An 18,191-nucleotide genomic window follows, 5' to 3' on the forward strand; every position below is an offset into this window, starting at 1 on the left:
TTGTAATTAGTCATTGTAAAGCGACTGTACTTTGTTATCCGCTGGTATATAAAATGAGAAAAGAAACAACAACAAAAACTGCACAATGGAAGTTTCACAATGCCATACTTAGGGAAAGCAAATTAGCACCCTCCTTCAAGAATACTTTTAAGTTCAGAGATACCCTTGGGGAGATTAATTCTTGCTTGTTTGTGAACATGAGAAATCCAAAAATTGACATTCTTTTGCTGATGTATGGCAACTTAGATATCTTAGGAAAGAGTGAACAATTCTTTGAAAAGTTACTGTTCTTGCCACACGTATGAAATGGAAATTACACTGTGTTCTGTGTTCTATTCAATTTCGTACTTTTGCAGTGTAACACTAACAGTGCGTTCTTATTGACCATAAACAAGTTCACACCAGTGACTGTGAGTCTTCACTGGCGCGAGTCCCTTTACCCTTCACTGCATGCTCGGCAAGAGCTGCTGCTTCCCTCTCACTTGTTGTCATGATGTCACTTTCATTTTTTCTCCTCGGAGACACAAATATGAGTTCTGGGAAGCGCTCCATCAGTTGCTGTTTCAGTCGGGGTTGTCTTCTATGTCTGGGAAGCGCTCCATCAGTTGCTGTTTCAGTCGGGGTTGTCTTCTATGATGATGCCTCTTGATCTTCATTTTTCCTCACAGCGCAAACAAAAGTTTGCTTCAGAAATGCGAGGCACAGCAGCTCTTTTCCTCAAGTGATCCGTTTCTCAACGATATCGCCAAAATGTTGGAAGGAAACTATTAAAGGACAAGTTCACCTTCATAGACATGTGGGTTGAGTGAATGCAGCAATATTAGTAGAACACATCAGTAAGAGTTTGAGGAAAATCCGACAATCCGTTCAAAAGTTATGAATTCTTAAAGTTTCTGCTCAGTCATGGCTGGATGAGAAGACTACAATAGCTTGTGATGTCACATGAGTACAACGGTATAAAGAAAGTATAAAGAAAATTCACCTTATTTTCACTTTTCTCGCATAACAAAAGAACACTCGACTTCTCTCTTTCAGAAGGCAAGGGGAATAATATTATCCTTAACATACATCAGTAACAAGTCCAAGACATGTGCACTTTATTCAAAAAGTAAAATTTTGTGGAATTCTCTTTTTATTTTCATTATATCGTTGTACGCATGTGACATCACACACTGTAGTAGTCTTCTCATCCAGCAGTAATTGCGCAGATACTTAAAAAATTCATTACTTTTGAACGGATTGTCGGATTTTCCTCAAACTTTCACTGATGTGTTCTACTAATATTGTTGCATTCACTCAATCCACATGTACATGAAGGTGAACTTGTCCTTTAATGAATGTCTCCTTCATCTGGGAAATCCATGCCTGTTGAGCTGCTCAGAGGATCTGTCACACAACGTGTGAAGTTTCTGTAGCACATTTTGTGATACTGCATTTCAGTAGCTACCATATTCCTATCCCTTTGTGGAAAATGGTGTAGATCTGATTGGTTGTGGTTTGGGTGTGTATTATTTGAATGTCCCTAATATTCTATAACATGATGTTTACCTTGTACAACTCAAACGACCCAGCAAAATTAACAATTTAACCAAAACATACATTCCTTTTCCTATTATTTCATTCCAGAAAAATTAAAATGCTGATCGAGGTCGTACAAATTCCTCTTTCTTTCTTTTCTTGAGGAGAAGTACAATCATGCGTTGGCATACAATTGGTCATACGTACTCTTCATCTATTTATATTACGGAAACTGTCATTTTGTCATGTTACTTCAGTCGTATTCAAGTATAAAAGTTCCAGTTTGTGTTTTGACTGTCTCTTGGAAAAGAGTCGTATATCATTTGGGGCAGAATGTCGGACCACACAATCTTTCTTTCAAGTTATCTGGAATAATATAAAATAGAGGAAACCTATTCAGGGCTGCTGGTCTTCAGTCCATGATGACAGTCCACTTGTTTGTCCCATGATGCTGGGAGAAGGACTGGGTAGATCTCAGTGACCTCAGACCGACGAATAACCCTACTATTGAAATGGAAAGTTATGGTCCTCTTCTCCTGCATCGATATCAGGATTTTGCAGATGGGAAATGGTTTCCCATGCCGGTCTCACATCTCCCTTTTCCCTGGCACTTATTAACCATTCTAGGGTTTTATCTTGAGCTGTACTTTTCTCGACTCTTCGTGTCCAAGGGTACGTAGGTTTAGCCGCGATGCTCTTGACATTCTTGACATCAGTGAATAACGTACCTCAGCTGTTCCATTTCACCTGCCCGTCGTTTGTTGAAGAATGAATGTCAATCTTGCTAGAACCAATTCCTCCAAATGTCTGTATTCTACTTTGATGGATACATTCATGTACATTCTCACTTGCTCCATGATCAAGCCTGTGCATTACTCCATCTATATCAGATTTGAGGTTGGTGGAGAATCTGTGAATGTCGTCTGAATCAGGTGTTTCTTCTGTCTAATGCCTGGCCATATTTCCACTGTGCCAAAGCTGTCAGTGCTAGTGAACTTTACTTTCTCAGTCATTACACAACAATCCATCTCCAATGTTCATAGCATGGGTGCGTTCTAGGGTGGACGATGGTGAGATTTTTTTGCTTGTCGTTAATTTACCTTTCTTCTCTTTCCTCCTGTAAATATACAAATCTAGGTCTGTTTCTTTCCAGTCAAATTTTGGCTTAGAGGGTTTCTTTGGCACATAATGCTTCTTTCGTTCCAAGGGAATTATGAATGAGGGTGTTTGCGGTGATACGCATGAAACACTACTGATATGCTGCAATATAAAACACTCTAAATCATACACAAATAGACATTGGCCAAATGAAGATAGGTGAAGTCCATCCAATGCAAAATGTGGCAAAATCTTATGTACAATCAAATACAACTGTAGCCTGGGTAAAGAACGTGATAAGCTTATGACCTGCTCATTATAGTACACCGAGTTCTCATAAAGTTCTTGACAATCCCACCGTGCTAGTATCAAAGAGAAAATAATCACAGTTCCTTTGAAAATTTCAGACACAATTCTGTAAATATCAATGTAAGGCGCTCTGTCCCTCTCTCAAAGGTCACATTAGGCGTGGTCTGACTGGCAAAAGATCGCGAAGTTTAAGATCGGGAAGTCTTCTTGATCTTTTGTCGTGTGGTCACACTGGCAGCCAAACTTCTTGATCTTAAGATCGAGAAGTTTGGCTGCAAGTAGTGCACGTGTGCGATAAAACAGAAGGGATAGTTGTTATCACGTGGCCAACGATCAGCTGTGAACGTTGCTACGTGTTGTGTTTTTTATCTTATAGCTATAGTAGCAGCATTAAACCAGCACCGTGACCACAACAAAATCTCTAACAGGGAGAAGGACGGGGTTGATCTCAGTGACCTCAGATCGACAAATAACCCTACCATTGAAATGGTAAGTTATGGTCCTCTTTTCCTGCATTGATGCAAGGATTTTGCTGGATGGGATGGTGCTGTGTCCTGTGGTCAGTTCGACTCCTTGGGGCAGGAATGAGGAAGCTGGAGACAGGGCCGGGGTAGGGGGTTTACTGAAGGTATGCACCTCCTCATCCTCATCATCTGATTCGGATGAATCGGATTCCTCCATGCTTTGCATTAATAGCATTGCTAATGGTTTGAGAGTTTTTCTTTGAGGGGAAAGGAGAAGGTACAGGCCAGGCCATAAGATTTGGTATAAGCTTGTAGATGGGAAATAGTTTCCCATGCCAGTCTCACATCTCCTTTTTCGCTGGCTCTTATTAACCATTCTAGGGTTTCATCTTAAGCTGTGCTTTTCTCAACTCTTCGTGTCCAAGGGTAGGTTTAGCCGCAATGCTCTTGACATTCTTGACATCAGTGAATAACGTACCTCAGCTGTTCCATTTCACCTGCCCGTCGTTTATTGAAGAATGAATGTTAATCTTGCTAGAACCAATTCCTCCAAATGTCTGTATTCTAATTGGATGGATACATTCATGTACATTCTCACTTATTGCTCCATGATCAAGCCTGTGCATTACTCCATCTATATCAGATTTGAGGTTGTTGGAGAATCTGTGAATGTCGTCTGAATCAGGTCTTTCTTCTGTCTAATGCCTGGCCATATTTCCACTGTGCCAAAGCTGTCAGTGCCAGTGAACTTTACTTTCTCAGTCCATTACACAACAAATCCATCTCATTGTTCACAGCATGGATGCGTTCTAGGGTGGACGATGGTGAGATTTTTTTATACTTGTCGTTAGTTTTAACCTTTCTTCTCTTTCCTCCTGTAAATATACAAATCTAGGTCTGTCTCTTTCCAGTCAAATTTTGGCTTATAGGGTTTCTTTGGCACATAATGCTTCTTTCGTTCCAAGGGAATTATGAATGAGGGTGTTTGCGGTGATACGCATGAAACACTACTGATATGCTGCAATATAAAACACTCTAAATCATACGCAAATAGACATTGGCCAAATGAAGATAGGTGAAGTCCATCCAATGCAAAATGTGGCAAAATCTTATGTACAATCAAATACAACTGTAGCCTGGGTAAAGAACGTGATAAGCTTATGACCTGCTCATTATAGTACACCGAGTTCTCATAAAGTTCTTGACAATCCCACCATGGGAGTATCAAAGAGAAAACAATCTCAGCTCCTCTGAAATTTTCAGACAGTTCTGTAAATATCAATGTAAGGCACTCTGTCCCTCTCTCAAAGGTCACATTAGGCGTGGTCAGACTGGCAAAAGATCGCGAAGTTTAAGATCTGCCATTTAAGTGGTATGTAATTGTCCTCTTCTCCTGCCAGGATTTTGATGCCAGGATTTTGCCGGAAGGGATGATGTTGCTTTCCGTGGTCAGTTTGACTCCTAGATAGATGGTCGATGACCAATTTCATCGTCAAAGATGTCGAATAAGGGGCATGTCTGTCTCCCTGCCCCACTCTTCTTGTTACTTTTTTTTCACATCTTTGTACTTCATTTTTAGCTTCTTCAATTTGTCCCGAAGCTGATCGGAAGTCCGATGGTATCCGGCTTCTTCCATTCTTGTGGCCATATCACAGAACACCTCTTATTCCCGACAGTTCCGTCCAATTGTCGCTGGATTACGGTATCAGACCATAGATTTAAAAAGAATACAACCCCTCTGTCCACTGGGCTGTACTATCAGAAATATGTTAAAACACAAAGGAATAATCATGCGTGGGATATCTCCATCTGTGTCCTTCTTGTACAACTTCAGGCAGTTTTTTTTTGTCTTCATTATAGATGCAGCATTAACAAGAACATTGTACACTTTTGTAGAACGTCCTTGTGTTCTGCCTGGCAAATCCTTTTGAACACTTGCCCCAAGACTTTTAATTTTGTCTTGCAAAGAATGCTGTGTCCGCTTTTGCCCTTTCTGTGGAGGCACACTACCTACCGGATCAAACGATGCCCCCCTGAAAACATTGTGTTCTGCTGAGTGCAGTCTCAGTGTGCATGGTATACCGCATGCCGTGAAGATGTCTGATACTTCTGTGCTCTTGCTCAGTGACAGGATTCCTATTCCAACTACATTTTTGAGGTAATAACCACGAAAGTATGACTGAATTTTACAAGCTGCATGGTGCTGCTTTAATGTAAATCTAAACAAAAATAAACCAAAATGTTTGCTATCAAAGTTGTCCATACCTGACATTGCTGGTGAATCCTCCTCGGATCCAAGTCCCCAAAACACCATTTGCTTAATTTAAAGTGGCCGATCAAAACAAACAATCATTATGTAAGTTATCTGGAATGATATGAAATAGGGAAAACCCATTCAGGGCTGCTGGTCTCCAGTCCGTGATGACAGTCTACTTGTTTGTCCAAGAATGCCTGAAGAAGGACGGGGTAGATGTCAGTGACCTCAGATGGACAAATAACCCTACTATTGAAATGGTAAGTTATGGTCCTCTGCTCCTGCATCGATGCCAGGATTTTGCTGGACGGGATGGTGCTGTGTCCTGTGATCACTACGACTCCTTGGGGCAGGAATGAGGAAGCTGGAGACAGGGCTGGGGTAGGGGGTTTACCAAAGGTATTCATATCCTCGTCCTCTTCTTCCGATTAGGACGATTCGGATTCCGACATGCTTCACATTAGCATGGCTAATGGTTTGCCAGTTTTCCTTGGCGGGGAAATAGAGAAAGTAGGTGTGCAAGCCAGAGATATTGCGGGACTTGTAGGTTTCGTCTCTTTAGATTCTACGGTGCTCTTTTCGCATGGAGCGCTTAATACAGTGCTCGAGGATTGGCATAGTAGGGACCGGGATCGGGATCGGGATCGGAATGTAGGAGGTTTGCTTGCACTTGTTTGATTCATGTGTTTGGTACATGTACTAATATGGTGGTTCAGTTTGCTCCAGCGACAGGTTTCATAAGAACAATTTCTGCACTTGTGCACTTTGCTTGACCCAATGTTATGGGCCTGGTGCAGATGATCAAATAGTTTTGCCATCTGCTGTAACTCGGCTGTGCAGATGCGGCACACATTTTCTTTCGTTAGGCGGTACTGGTTGGCCATTTGTAATGAAAGGGAGAAATGTATAAGTACAAGGGCTTGTCATAGGGTAAGTTAACTGATGACTTACTTCTCATAATCTTGTAAGTACTTTGGGGGGGGGGGCTTCTGCATCGCCTTGGATACCTCGAATTTCTATTCTGGTCTAGTGAGAAGCATGGACTGCCACTGTATCCACTTCCTTGATCATTATGTACATCAGGTACGTATATCAATGGATTTGTCCAATGGGGAGGAAGGGGGATGGGAAACTAGTTCCTCGGTTTTGTCTATTTCACTAGACGTCTTTTCTTCTACTTTACTCTCTCTTCGTTTTCTCCAGCTAACACCTCATCCTCTTTTTCCTTGTCACATTCAACTGTGGGGTGTGATGGATTCTTCCACACCCATTTTTCTAATTCTTTGCCTCGATAGGGCTTGAGTCGATCGCTATGTACTACTACTGGTTTATATCTCAGAGTGGCTTGTATTCGAAATACTACGTCTGATAGCGTGGAAAGTATGAGATAAAGATCTTTTCATCTTGGCTGCAATTTTGGGGAGATACCCTTTCTCTTTGATGGATCTAGTGACTTGTTCTAGTATTAGAAGTTACAATTTTGTTGATCAAGACCTACTTGTTTTCCAACTCTTTTGATGGTTCTCCGCCTCTAGCTCCTCATCGCATGTACCACTGGGCAGCATGGAAAACACGTAAGACCACAGGTGTCAGGCACACGATGTTGAAATCTGCGTTGGCAGTGATACAACCATTTGGTTGGAGTTTTCGGCAGCGGCCAATGTCTCTACAACAAACACATTCCCTGGCCGTTGGCATTCGTGTGCAATTATCGCACACGCACCACACAGTGCTGGCCAGCCTTTGCGTCTCCGTCGGGCACCAGCGGCAGCAGTTCTGCAGTTGAAGTTCCTCAGTAAAGGCATGAACGACTGCATGAGCTGAAATTGCTGTTGTGAACTTTAACGCTAGCAAAAACAGTGCTTCTTTACTTTAAACCAGAAGGGCAGATCATCCTCAGTGCCCTGTCCTAACTTCTGAGCCTTATCTTGCAAGCGTTTATATTGTGACCGAGTCCAATTCATTTTTTCTTGGCAGGCTGCCCAATCTCGTGGGACATACGTAACCTGCACTTGCCAACTGCTCTGCGAGTCAGGCGTATAAGATGGCCTCGTTTCAATGCTTGCCTGTAGGACTTGCGGATTCTCAGGTTCGGTCCATGTTACCAACAAACACCTCAACTTGTTTGGTGCCGAATTTCCAACTTAACTACTTTTTTTTTTGCATCTGTCAGTCTGAATGTGTTTAAGTTGTCTCCAAAGAGCCAATCTACAGTCACTCGTACCGAGCTCAATTTTCTTGTCTTCCTGCTGGGCTCCTGTGAGGCTGTTGCCTTTGAAATGACACTGAAAGTGGGCCCTCATAGGGTAGGCAGAGGCACTATACATATATATCAGTATGCATGAGACACTGCCGTCGTGGTCAATGAGTATTGTCATAGCTCTTACAAGAGATCTGACTCCCTTAAGTAGCAAGTAACAGTCATGCCTCCTCTGTAGTGGACTGTGCAAATGAGCAATGATACAATTGACATCCCATTGGAGAGCGCGGTAATCGCCTCATGGTCGCCAGTCGCTGATGGACTTTTTCGGCACCATCCGGTGGGGCGACAACCAGCTACTTTTTAATTGTTGGACGATGCCGAGTTCCAGCATGTGACTGAATTCCTGTCTTGCTGCTTCAAGGCGATCAGACGCGAGACAACGTGCTCGAGCGGAGATGGGGGAATTCGAGTCTCGATGTGGCGGGTGATTGAGTGCGTGAAGCTAGACGGTGTGTAGACTGACTGAGTAATTGAGGGATGCTACTAAACGAGAGTGTCGAAACGAGTGTCAGTAGAGTGTACCATTTTGAGATTGAGGTACGTTGCTGATGCTCTGCTTCCTGCATGACGATCAGCGGATCGCTCGACGTAGCCATGATTTGCTGCACATTTGTTGGCATACTGTAATATATAGTGTATATCTCCAGAGGTACTTGCAGAAAAAAGGATGAGCTCGTACACAAGGTTCTTCGTTCAAAAGAGCTATTGCTCCTTTATTGACAACAACGATGAACAGGCAAAAGGTAATGTGTGCTGCCAGTGTATGAGAATCGAGCAACTAAAGGATCGGTCTTTACTCGATGACCGTCTGACCAGCTCTCTACATGAATGTCCAGTCTGATCTTATGGCCAGCGTGCTTCTCGACACATCAGCAAATTTGGTAGAGAAGTGGGTGTGGTACTTGGACCAATCATATGAGGGGGAAGTCATTTTTGGAGGGAAAGTTAGCTTGGGGGAGGGTCATGTTTTAGATGGGACTGGCCTGGATGTTTGGAGCCAGTGGGGGAGCCGAATGAACCTTGAAGCTGAGTGGGTCATAATTGGTCTGAATGAGAGCACCTGTTTGGGGAGAAGTCTATGACAAGTGGTCTAATCCTTTGAGAGCCTATGATTTAGACATGATCCAGGGAGGTGGAAGCATTCAGGAAATCAGGGAAGGTTTGCAGACTGGGAGAAATTATACAAGATGGTTCATTAAAAGGAGGATGATTTTAAAGGTGGGATGGGCTCAGGAGTACTGAGCTAGTTTCATACAACTGAATGTAGACATTATCAAAATGTCCTAAATACACATTACAATACGCTGGACGAATGCCTGCTAAAGAATGCTGTCGTCAAATACGCGAATACCCAGCAGCTGCTTCATTCGACGTAGGAGTTGAGTTGGTTTCCGATCCCCCAATTCTTCTTCCATTAGTAACTGATGGAGTCTGCGTTGCTCCAACTCAGATGTCCGAGCAACATTCATTTGAATCTCTTACTTGTCTGTCACCTGTTCTATTTTCTCTCCATGTACGAATTTGTACCACAAATCGTATATATTTAATCCCTATTAAAACATCAGAGTACCTGAGAGGATCAATCTGAATTGTCAGTTCTTCTATATCTTCTTCTCTGAGATTTGGCAATGTAAGATGACAGATACCTACAACATCACTTTGAGTTTCTGCTAAATTAATATCAAATCTGTTTGGCATGTATGTCTATTGAAAAGTTCTCCAAATTGAAATTCTCAACATTCATCACGGCAACTGACATCTTGAACTTGGCATCAGATGCTAGTTGTACATTTATAGTACATCTTCCCTTGCGATTTGTGTACACATAGTCGTCGTCCCCAAGGTGGCATCCATGGAGACCGATGTGTGTGCCGTCAATGACGCTGAGAACTCTCTGAAATGCAGTGATATTGTGGAACTGTTGCACAGTTTTTAGCCACAACTTCAGGATCTTGAGGGAATTTGATGACCTGAAATTTGTTGTCAAGACGAATAATTTGATATGAATTTGAATACTTTGAATAACATTGTCAGTAAAAGTTTAAAGTAGAATACTCACAGTATGGTTCTTGTTAAGTAGTTACCATGATGTTGAATAAATTATTTTTTTCACATCATATAAACCTTACTTGATATCAATTCATTTTCTCTTGTACTCTAGACTATGTGATTGTTTGATTGATTGATTGAATTTATTGCCACTTCATTTATTGCTGGTTTCCATAGGGGTCCACATACATAGATTACATGAATAATGGTAAAAAGTGAAAAATACATACGGTGTACATCTTGAGTAAAAACAAATATCATGAATACAGAGCAATATGTAGAGAACGATCCTAAACACATAAAGCAAGTTTAGATTCAAAAGTTAATTATGTGTTGTTCAGGAGAGACAAAAAGTTGCGAAGCAAATCAAAAAGTTACTTCCCTCAAGGAAAACTTTCAAGCACACCAAAAAGTTACCTCTCTCCAGGGGAGGTTGTTTCCCTCATCTGAGTATGTGTATGTAATTTCCTCCCCTTGCTCTATTTGCCTTGCGGCAAACAGACAAAGATGAGGACACCCCTCAAAATTTATCTTTTTCATGGTGGAATTCGGGGCTCGGTGTTCATCATTCACGTACTGTCATAGGCATCAATGCTACAGATGAGAATTGAGAAGAAGGAAACAATTTATAGGGGTCGATTCAGTGGAAAGTGATCCAGTAATCCTTTGAGAGGACCAATCAGCTGAATTCAACATATTACCAACTTAACCATCACCTTTAATCTTATATTCCCAAAACGTTTCTCAATCTTTCTCTCCTGGTAATAGCCATATTCTGCAACTTTGGTTAACCTGTTCAAGGCGATTAATTCTTTAATTGATGCAATTTTTAGCAATAATGAAGATTTTAAGCATTTTGAAATAATTATGTTAAGTTTTAATGATATAATACTAGTAATTAGTATTATCAAGAATATTTTTGATCATTTATAATGAAATTGATGAAATCTCTCATCTGCAGTTCAGACATTGAGCCCAGCGGTATATTGGGGGACAATTTGGGGCATTATCCTTGATATCAATTGATTTGATATCAATATCCTTGAAAGAATTTGTACCCAAAAAATCAGACTCCCCTGAAAATATCCAAACCCTCAACATCAGAGTTAATGATAATGATAATGAATAACATTTATATAGCGCTTAATACTGATGTTTCTAATAAAGCGCAAAGAGTTCTTGAGAGGGTCAATCTGACATCTCAGTTCATCTTTATCTTCCTCTCCAATGTAAGATGACAGATGCCTACAACATCACCTTGAGTTTCAGCGAAATTAATATCAAATCTGTTTGGCATGTATGTCTATTGAAAAGTTCTCCAAATTGAAATTCTCAGCATTTTCCACTGCAACCGACATCTTGAACTTGGCATCACCTGCTAGTTGTACATTTATCGTACATCGTCCCTTTCGATTGGTGTACACACTGTCATCATCCCCAAGGTGGCATCCATGTAGACCAATGTGTGTGCAGTCAATGTCGCTAACAACTCTGGGAAATGCAGTGATATTGTGGAACTGTTGCACAGTTTCAGCCACAACTTCAGGATCTTGAGGGAATTTGATGACCTGAAATTTGTTGACAAGACAAATTATTCGACATCAATTTGAATACTTTGAATAGCACTGTCAGTTAAAGTCTGAGTTACAATACAGTGTGGTGCATAAAGTAATTAGCATGATGTTGAGTAAATTATATTTTTTTTTACATCATTAAAACCTGTAACATCACTTTCAGTTTCCGTTAAATCAATATCAAATGTGTTTTGTATATCTAATAAAACATTGTCCAAATTAAAATTCTCAACATTTTCTACTGTGCTTATTGCCAAGGACCTACACCAGCTACTGCCTTTTCCAATTCCTTATGAAGACTGAGACTTTGTACCTTCTCAATGACCAGAATTCTGACTGAGTTCATAGATATGGATTTTTCCAACCCGGAGCCAATCTTGATGATATAGCAGCTTGGTTGAAAGTACAAAATGTAGGTAGGTAGGCCTAAAATACAAAATAAACTTTTATAAAGGCAAATAAATGTACTAACATTGTTCTTCTGCTGGCACAAGGCCTCGGCAACAGCATGCACACACTGGGAGACTTTGCTTTGGTGTACACCGTGGATAGATGCCACAGAATCAAATACTGAACCGGTCGCCATGAAATTGAGTGCAATTAATACTTGCAGTTCTCTGGGGATGGCATGGTTCCTTGCTGTGTTTCGCTGTAGATGGTCATCTAGCATGTCAACAATATACATGACACCATTGCTAGTGATCCGATATTTCTTCATTAGTTCCTTGTCGCTCAGAGAGTTGATGTAGCAGTTCATTGAATATAATGTATAATGTATAACATAATACAATAGACCAACAATAATGTTTTTAAAAAGACCAGCTGAATTAAGTTCAAATTATAGAAATTCATTCTCAGTCAGTAAGTTTAGCCTTAATTCTTGGAGGGATCTGAGTAGAGAAATGAATATACATTGTACATTCATGATCATGAAAGTCATGAAAAATCAATTCAACTACTAAAACCAACTAAATTGATTATATTGAGGATTTTAAATCTCTTTTTTTTTGGGGGGGGGGCAAAGATATCGTCGCCTCAATGGAAAAAGGGGTTAACGCATCCGAGCTACGCGGGGCTGCGCGAAAAAAGTTTTCGAGATAATCGACTTTAAAGGTTTTTTGGCTTCAAAATTGGGTTTAATCAAGGTTGATTCCTTCATTTCTTATATATAGTGTACATTAACGATTAATTACTTTACAAGCGTACTTTCAGCGATAATCCTCATTAAATCTTTGAGTAATTACAATTTTTCCATTAGTAACCTTAATACAGCCATATCTTCGCGTGCTTTTGAATGGCAAAAAGGGGTTAACGCTAAAGCGCGCGTCGATAACCCCTTCTTGCCATTTAACATCGCACGAACTGACGGTGTTGAAAGGGTACTGTCACTCCATAACATGTGTGCATTAAGTTTGTCTGTACCCAATAGTGATTTTAACGTAACTGCTAGGCTTTATCAGTCGTGTCTTTTATATACTGTAGTGGGGCCTTATCCCCATTTTATTACTGGAAAATTCTAAATTATAGGATTCAATATATTGTATTTGTGAGAAATGCATTAACCCCATGCATACCAGACCACATTCCTAAGAGGACATCAATCGCTTTTTAGTATTAAAATTAGCAACATAAATTTCTTCATTTCTAAGTCAATTCTATGAAAATGTATGCTTTGTGTATACAATATGGCATAAAAACATGTGGCAATCCTTTCCAATCGAAAAAGTTGCCAATTTGCACCTACAACAGTGTATAGAATTATGTTGCCAATTTAAGGATTTGCAGCTTATTTTGCCTTTAGATAATTCCTGCAAGCTATTTCAACATATTTTGCCCGTGACAAAAGGGGATAATATTTTGCAGCATTGGTTATTTCATTTGGTACATAATTCATAATTTTTAAAGAAAAAAATAATCAAGAGTTACGCATAGATAATACATGTATATTGTACGAGAAAATTTTGAATGTGGTCTGGTACTAAGCACAGAGATAGTTTTGGGAATGAAAAACAGAAAATAAAATAGAACTTGCTCTTTATATCTTAAGACATTCTCGCAAGTGTTTCTAAATAATTTTCACGCTTTGAACAAATATTAGACTAACGATTTATTCATAGTTACACCTTGTAAACTATAGCTGATAATGTGCATGTATTCATTCGAATGCCCTCGAGACCATTCTTAAATAACTCACATAAATTATTTAGAAATTAATGAAGAAATTTAGAGCAATTACTACTGCTCAATGACTTGGCACAATGATCATGATCAAAATTAATACTACAATTTTTTGAGAAGTATTTTTCAAAGGTTTTCAGATTTATCAAAGCTATCTTTGTGCTTTAATGGTCTAATGTAGCTGACCAATGAAATACCAACAATGAAATCAAATCAAACACCATGTATGTTCAAATGAGTTTATTATATATATATATATACAGCCAATTAACATTTAAATTGCGGCATCGGTCTACCTGACATGACACTTTTAAGCTATATATTCAAAATTTGAAGTCGATAAGTCACGCGAAATTCAAATAATACACATAAACAATACATGATTGATAGTTCTTGCTCAGACAATTGACATGTTTATTTGTTGAAATAATAGGTTTCTGCGTATAATTTGAAAAAAAAAACAAATGTTGAACATATTATTCATTATTGTAGAAGATATTTTGGAAAATATTGTAATAATATGGTAAAAATAAGGACTTCACACATCATTACATAATTACAAATAGGGACTGTAATACAGACTGATATTTGTTTCGAGGTATGAAAAAAGGTCGTTTGAAATTTAACGGCATAATGTTTTGCGTGTATACATCAAGATTCCAAACGTGAAAGCTTCAGATTGTCTAAAATTACATTTTAATCAACTTACGATGTTGCATAGCTATTCAAGGAACGAACCATCTTTAAGGCAGTTAATACAATTAAATTCATTTTATTTATTTTCTCAAAGTTACCTCATTTTTCCACAAAATGACCTCTGTGACCTTTGACCTTTAACCCAATGACCCCAAAATCGAACCAAAGTATTATTCCCCCCCCCCCCCCCCCCCCATATACCCTCATACTAAGTTTGATGTCAAACCATCACGGTTCTTGAGATATTGAAAAAAACAAAATGGGACGGACATACGCACGGATGGACGACCCGAAAACATAACGCCTGCGGCCACTTCGTTGGCGGAGGCATAAAATATGAAACAATGCTAAATATCAAAATATTATTCACTTTCTTGTTCATGCTGTGCAGATATAGTTACGAAAGTGAAATCGACAATTAGATTAATACATTTCGAATAATACACAGTGTTGCATCTATGCAGGACTTGTGATGACATTCTGCCAGGTATATACTCGCGTCTCTAACTATGATACTTTTTCAAAACTTGTTGACATTTTTTTACTGTTCTTGCCTTTATTTACATTAATATGAATTCATGCTCTCCTTGCTGTCATTGCATCGCAGAATATCCAAATGCTAATCACAATTATTAGTTATGTTGTGAAAGTAGTCTAAGAAAGTGAAATCGTGGCATTTCAAATTGCAACTTAGAAATCAATTTTCAAACAACACATTTGTAATTTTGCAGGGCATGTCACATTCTTCCAATACTTACATTTCAAAAAATAAAGATAATGGTGTAAATTAAGCATAAATTTTCTTCACTTTGGGCGAAAAACCCCAAATCTCATCAAGTTCATCGGAATATTTTGAAATACAAGAAGACATGTATTCAAATTTCCCAAGGTTTGAGGATTTGCAGATTCGATTCAATTCGTTTTGTAATTTATTATGATACAATTGTCACACAAGCACACATTATACCAGGTATTTCTGTAATTATTGTTAGTGTCCTTATTTGCACTTAATTTTGAATATTTCGAATTACCAATGGAAAAACAGAATTCCTAGAATACATTTTAATTTATCCAAAAATGTGTACATACTTACTGTATTTTCTAAGTACAGGCCTACGTGTTCAATCTAAGTAATGTCCAAGTCCAAGTCATTGCATTCTCCCTTCAATGTGGTGCCCTAGTTGGGCAAAACGAAGTAAGCGACAAAAGTGATACTCCTTGTAATGACCAAAATGTGTCTCAAATTTGCAAGGGCATCAATGGAATATCACAATGTATAACCTATTATATCTCTGAGCAAGGTGAGTGTTTGTGCATTAAATTTGACTTGGAAGAAGAGCACATTAGGTGTAATATAAAAACGTCAATTAGGGGAGACCCAGGAGAGTTGAGCCACTTTTTACATAATTTGTCATATTTTCCCCTAATTGTATTTTGGGCTGAAGACTTTCTTATGGTTGGAAGTTAAGATCATAAGTCATAATCCAGTTTTGTTAATTATACGGAAGGTGATTGCATTTCAGAATAAGAACCCGTTCAAAAAAAGATGTCAAATGGCACAAGTCTCCTGTAGGACGAGGAGAGTTGAGCATACCCGCAATGAGAGTTGAGCCACCCATGGGAGAGTTGTGCCACACTGTACTAGGGAGTGGGAAAGTCGTATATCTCGTGAGGATGGGCCCGCATAAATACATTTAATGTCCTGTTCTTATCGAATATCACTATTTTGTGAATTGAAATACTATGACTCTAACAGAGAACTATGATTTTTTTTTTCAGATAGAAAGAACTTCAAGATAGGCTTTACAAGTTGTAGACAAATTGATGATGTCATCGAAATGTTCTGACTTAGAGTTGGCTACCTGGGGCCGACAATCAATAACTTTAAAACACTTCCATGACATATGCTCCAGCGACAAATGCTCCGGCACGAATTGCTAATGTTGAAGCTTACACAAACCCTTACTCCTACCCTAACCCTAACCCTAATCCAAATGCTTACCCTGCTCTGACCCAAAAACTCAATCATACTCATTAATGTCAGAGCAATAATTGTCGGCGGAGCATACGAGTATGTCGTGTCACCCTTTAAAACACAATAACTTCTTTGAGAAATCATTACTCAAGAAGACAATAATTGAGAAAGCGAAAAACCATTGGCAGCTTCATTAAAACTTTAAAACAACATTAAAACACAACTGATATAACCCTTACTTAGATCTTACAATGCTTTTCAGAACTCGCTCAAACAGATATGCAACCTTGGACAGGAGATAAAGATTGTAGTGCGTGGAAATTAACATGACAATTTGTTTCATTTAGCTCAAGTCAGCTTCAGGCTATGCTATTGATATTTATGTATCATCCTCTTTGTTGTGAATTTCAATTTCCATGGGGTTTCATTCAATGTCTAAAGACAAGGGGCCACAAAACTTTCCAGAATTGCCTGAATACAGTCACATCTTTTCCAGTCACATCCTTTCAAATTTCAGACGATGATATCATATTGTTAACAATATCTGCTCAAAAAATGTAGTCATATGAACAACATAATGCCAACCATTGACTCTTCCATCTACCTGGCAAAACAATACAAAATAACAAAATGACCTCAACAAATGATTTGTTAGATTCAACGAAATGCAGAATACCATGATTGCAGTGTGAACCAACACAACTTTAACAATAATGACACAACAAATGATGGTGCCCTTCACTCTTAGAAAAAATGTGCTGATTAGGACCTCTTCTTGTCCCGTATTTAAGATTCTTTATAGACCCTTTTTGTATAGGGTTCTACAATGTATAAAGAACCCTATACAAAAACGGTCATTTTTCTATTTATCCATGTATCTCTTGTGTGTCATTCGATCTACACCAAATGCTCGAGCGGCAGCTCGAACACTGTTCAACTCTTCGACTGCTTTTGCTCCTCGCTGGAGCAATCCTGGATCACTCCCACGGTCTGATGTCCTTTTGTATATTTATGGCATTGTCTGAAAGAAAAGTAAAAATTTGTATAAATAAGATAATGGTAAAAGGAGAGTTGAGCCATGGATCATGTCTCCTCATGATGAGTGGCTCAACTCTCCAAAGGTCGGCCATTTTTGCATGTGACTTAACTACCACTAGAGCAATTGCATCATATTTAACCAAAAACATCAGAAATAATCAACAATGCAGAGGCTACGCGTTGCCCATATTGCGACCAAAGTAACTGCTAGTATATGAATAATAAGAAGGGTCTTACCTCTAACTCTCAAATCCACTTTTCAGCGCGATATTTGGTTTTCCTTTCACAAAATCTCCCATGAGTTACCATGGATCTTGCTGACTTAACTGGAAAGAAAGTTATATTGTACACTACCAGCAGAGGGAGTTTTAACTTTTTATCTAAAGTGCAAGTGTGAGATTTAGGGGGTGGATCAACTCTCCTTGTGGCTCAAGTCTCCTGGGTCTCCCCTACTCAAATTTGGATGGTATGTCTCTTGATTCCTTTTACCAAAGTAAGGCAGTATGAAATCTAAAGTTCCATTCCATATGCTAATAGGCTCTAATGCAGACATCAGGTTGGCTCATGTTATATACTGTATGTGTATCTCCGCCTTAAAGTTAGAAAGTCCTTTTGCAGACTTCCCTAAATACACCAAACACTGTATACAACTAATGATACTAGTATTTGGATCATGTCTGTGAAATGTCAAAGTCGCAAGATGTGTAGAATTCAAACGATGCACAAGAGTACTACAGCTGTATATGTATTTGTGCTGTCGTCTGTGTTCAAGCCA

At 39.1% G+C, this 18,191-nt stretch overlaps 1 pseudogene; it reads right to left on the minus strand.

Moving 5' to 3' along the window:
* Positions 1 to 205: 205 nt before the first annotated feature.
* Positions 206 to 1,450, minus strand: LOC139738828 (uncharacterized; annotated as a pseudogene).
* Between the last annotated feature and the right edge of the window lie 16,741 nt (positions 1,451 to 18,191).

This window comes from Diadema antillarum, unplaced genomic scaffold, assembly GCF_040938485.1.
Source record: "Diadema antillarum isolate AM-2024a unplaced genomic scaffold, OU_Dant_1.0 seq00000769_RagTag, whole genome shotgun sequence".
Classification (NCBI taxonomy): Eukaryota; Metazoa; Echinodermata; class Echinoidea; order Diadematoida; family Diadematidae; genus Diadema; species Diadema antillarum.